Source organism: Aythya marila (assembly GCF_965140915.1).
Source record: "Aythya marila genome assembly, contig: HAP1_HAP1_SCAFFOLD_154, whole genome shotgun sequence".
NCBI lineage: Eukaryota > Metazoa > Chordata > Aves > Anseriformes > Anatidae > Aythya > Aythya marila.
Genome location: NW_028137218.1, coordinates 472,287 through 476,866, shown reverse-complemented (window position 1 = coordinate 476,866; position 4,580 = coordinate 472,287).

Here is a 4,580-nt window from a genome sequence, read left to right as displayed (position 1 = left end):
TTCACCTGAAGAAGGATGTAGATCACTGGTGAAGGAAGTGTCTTTTTGTGCCATCACCAATGCAGATTACAAAAATACTTCCACACGCCATGGTAATATGTCCCACCCAATTCTTGTCATCCTGTGGGGCAGGGCAGAGGGAGCTGACAGCCAAGGGACACATTTGGGTCACAAAGAGGGGACCCAGCAGAGACAAGGAGTCAAGGCAGTGGGGTGGGGGAGGCCAGGAGAAGCAGCCCAAGGGGTGCTGCTGCTTGTGAGGACACGTTTGTGGCAGCAGCCTGAGTGGGCAGCAGCTCTGTGGAGGTGAGGGGAGGCCAGGAAGCGCATGCCAAGAGCCCTCCTGCCAGCAGAGACAAGGCCGGGGCTGAGGCCAAGGGGAGAGGCAGGCCCAGGGCAGGGGGCTGCAAGGGCCATGCTGAGTTCCCTGCCCCTGCAGCTCTGGGCTCCCTTTGTGCAGCCCTGGCTCTGCAGCACCAAGCCCTGCAGGGAGCACTCCCCTAAATGCTGCCACCGCTCCCTGATGCTGCTGTTGCCCTCTGCCAGGCACTGCCCAGCCCAGCCCAGCCCCTGCCCACCTCTCCCCACTTCGATGCCCTCTCCCCAGTCCAGCCCAGCCCAACAGCCCAGGCTGGGCTGGCCCCAGGGCAATGCCCACCATAGGCTGCTGCAGGGCTCTGGGCATGGCCACCACAGCTGCAGCCTCTCGCAAGGCACCACAGCTGCTGGGACAAAGGTGGCTCTGGGCCTCCCCAGCAACCCCAGGGCTGGGGACAGTCATGGCTCGGGAAATGGAGGTCCGTGAAGCTGTAGGAGTCCTGGTCTCTTGCCTGGGAGATCCCCAGCACAGAGTGCCTGTGTCCCGCAGGGCCAGCCCCACTCCCCAGGCCAGCACAGGAGGCCTGGCCCAGGCACAGGACACCTCCAGATTCCCCTGCAGGATGACATTTGCCATCAGTCCCAGCCCCTTTCGGACACTCCCAGGCCAGTAAAAGGACAGCTACTATTTGCTGGCACCACAGCTGCGGGGACAAATGCAACTCTGGGCTTCCTCAGCAGCCCACACGTTGGGGCCAGCCATGGCTCAGGAAATGAACGGACATTAGGCTGCATTCTTCTTCACCAATCTTATAAGTTGCCCCCTTAATTAATTTTCAGAGAGCACCGTGTTAATCATAGAAAGGAATTTATTGAGTAAGCAAGCAGAAAGCAAAACAGCACTGGGCGGCCGGGGAGTCTCTGCTCCTCCAACGGCGCACACCTCACCCCCGCCAGGGTCCCTTTTTATATCTTGGTAATTCCAGGATTACGCAGCACATCCTGGTATGTTCTGCGACTGCGCGCACTGTTGCTAGGGGGTCATCTCTGTCCCTCTGGTGGTCGTGAAGATGAAGGCCGTAGTCTTCCTCGGCGTTGTGGTTCAACTTCTTTTTTTTTTTTTTTAATTGGTCATGTTGGCCCAGCATGAGACAGGAAGGCAGGATGTTGATACACTAGTTTAACAACTTATCAGGAGATGGTTACATGAGCTTTGCAACAGTGTCTTTGAACAAAAGAGGCAACTGAGATGCAGAAAGAGAGAAGGGGGTTCTCTTCTTTTGTTACATTAAGCAAAAGAATTTTCATAGTGTCTAGCCAAGCATTATAGAGCTCCTTACTTCAGCAGGGAGCTTTCGCAACTCCCACTCCTCAAACAGAACTCCTTGTTTTTTATAATACAAAAGACAATGAACAAACATTTATGGTTTGTTCAAAAACCCTCTTCCTCTCTGCTCAAGTGTATCTAGCGACTCACCGAGGCTGTCCGTGTCCAATCGTCCTCATGGAGCAGTCACTCCTGTCCTAGCCTGATCGTGTCACCTTCCTGCTTACTGTGGACAGTGGTGACTATGGGTTGGGGCAATCTTACCCGTCCTGGAGAGCATTGGCAGCTCTTCCTTCCAGCTGACTTCTCAAGGTGAGAGCAGCCAGGAGTGTGCCGTGGTCTGGTCCAATCGCCGAATGATTCTGGCTGAAATAGAAGAAGCTCCAAATAGAGCAGCATCCCTCTGTGAACATGGGCAGCCCCTGCCTCTCTGCCCGAGGCTCTACCGCGACTCACCGAGGCCGTCCGTGTCCCATCGTCCTCATGGAGCGGTCACTGCCCTCCTGGCCTCATCGTGTCACCTTCCTGCCTGCTGTTAGAGGCAGGTGGATGTCGGTTGGGGCGATCTTACATGTACATGCCCTTGAGAGCATTGGCAGCTCTACTGTCCAGCTGAGTGCTCGAGGCCAGAGGCTCGAGGCCTTTTTCATTTCTGGCTGAAAAAGGAAAAGCAACAAACGGAGCAGCATCCCCCTGTAACCATGGGCAGCGCTTGCCTGAGTGCCCAAGGGTCTCCAGTGACTCACCGAGGCTGTCCCTGTCCCGTAATCCTCATGCAGTAGTCACTCTTGTCCTGACTTGAACTTGTCACCTTCCTGCTTGCTGTTAGAGCCTGGTAGGTGTGGCTGGAGCAATCTTACCTGTCCTGGAGAGTGTTGGCAGCTCTTCCTTCCAGCTGAGTGGTCAAGGGCAGAGAGGCTAGAAGTTTGCCGTGGTCTGGTCTCACAGCTGTGTGTGTCTGGCTGAAAGAGAAGAAGGAAAAAAAAAAGCAGGACCTCCCTGTGACCATGGGCAGCCCCTGCCTCTCCGCTCAAGAGTATCTAGCAACTCACCGAGGATGTCTGTGTTCCGTCTTCCTGATGCAGCATTCACTGCCATCCTGCCCCTATTCTGTCAGCTTCCTGCTTGCTGTGGACCATTGGGGGTGTAGCTTCATTCCAGCACTGTCAGTGTCTCCAGCTGTAACAGAGGAGGCGATGAACCGAGCAGCCACCCCCTCTCAGCACTGGAAGCCATTCCTTCCTCCTTGCACGAGGCTCTCCCAGCCTCACACCAAGGCTGTCCATCTCCCATCTTCCTGATGTCCAGGAGATCTTCCTTGTAGCTTAAATGTGTCATATTCCCACTTAGCGTGGTGACACCGTGGTGGAGAATGGCTTGTGGCTGTCTTAACTGTGCTGTAGAGTGTTGGCATCTTTTCTGGCTGAGTTCTCAAAGCGAGAGAGGCCAGCAGTGTGCCATGGTCCGGTCTCATTGCTAGGTATGTTTCTGTCCAAAAGAGGAAAAGCACCAAATGGAGCAGCATCCCCCTGTAACCATGGGCAGCGCTTGCCTGAGTGTCCAAGGGTCTCCAGCGACTCACCGAGGCTGTCTGTATCCCATCATCCTGATCCAGCGGTCACGCATGTCCTGACCCAATCCTGTTACCATCCTGCTTGCAGTAAGAGCCTGGCTGGTGTGGGCTGGGGCGATATTACCTGTCCTGGAGAGCATTGGGAGCTCTTCCTTACACCTGACTTCTAAAGGGGAGTGTGGCCAGGATTATACCGTTGTCTGGTTCCATGCTGTGCATTTCTGGCTGAAAGAGAAGCACCACAAGACAGAGCAGCATCCCTCTGTGAACACGGGCAGCTCCTACCTCTGTGACCAAGGGTCTCTAGTGACCCACCGAGGCTTTCCGTGTTCCGTCGTTTCCATGGAGTGGTCACTGCCATCCTAGCCTGATGGTGTCACATTCCTGCTTTCTGTGAACAGTGGTGGATGTGGGTTGGGGAGATCTTACTCTTACTGGAGAGCGCTGGAAGTTCCTTCCAGATGTCTTCTCAAAGGGAGAGTCGCCACAATTGTGCCGTTGTCTGCTTCCCATCGCTGTGTGTGTCTGACTTTAATAAGAGAAAGAAAAAACAGATCAGCATCCCCATGTGACCAGGGGCTGACCCTGCCTCTGTGCCCAACAACCCCGAGCGTCTCACCATGTCAATCCGTCTCCTGTCATCCTGACTGAGCGGTCACTCCCATCCTGGCCCAAGCGTGTCACTGTCCTGCTTGCTACGAGACCATGCTGGGGTGTGGTTTGGGGAAATCTTACCGGTCCTGGAGAGCATTGGCAGCTCTTCCTCCCAGAAGAGTGGTCGAGGGCAGAGAGGCCAGAAGTTTGCCGTGGTCTGGTCTCATCTCTGTGTGTGTCTGGCTGAAAGAGAAGAAACACAAAACAAAGCAGCACCTCCCTCTGACCATGGGCAGCCCTTGCCTCTCAGCTCAAGAGTATCTAGCGACTCACCGAGCCTGTCTGTGTCCCGTCATCCTCATGCAGCATTCACTGCTGTCCTGCCCCCATTCTGTCAGCTTCATGCTTGCTGTGGACCATCGGGGGTGTAGCTTGGGGCGATCTTACCTGTCCTGGAGAGTGTTGGCAGCTCTTCCTTCCAGCTGAGTTCTCAAGGGGAGAGTGGCCAGGAGTGTGCTGTGGTTTGCTCCCATCGCTGTGTGAATCTGGCTGCAAAAGGAGAAGCACAAAATGGAGCAGCATCCCTCTGAGACCACAGGCTGCCCCTACTTCAGTGCCCGAGGGTCTCCAGCAACTCACCGAGGCTGTCATTATCCTGTCGTCTTCATACAGCGACCACTCCCGTCCTACCCTGATAATGACACCGTCCTCCTTGCTGTTAGAACCTGGTGGCTGTGGGTTGGGGGGATACTACCTGTTCTGCAGAGC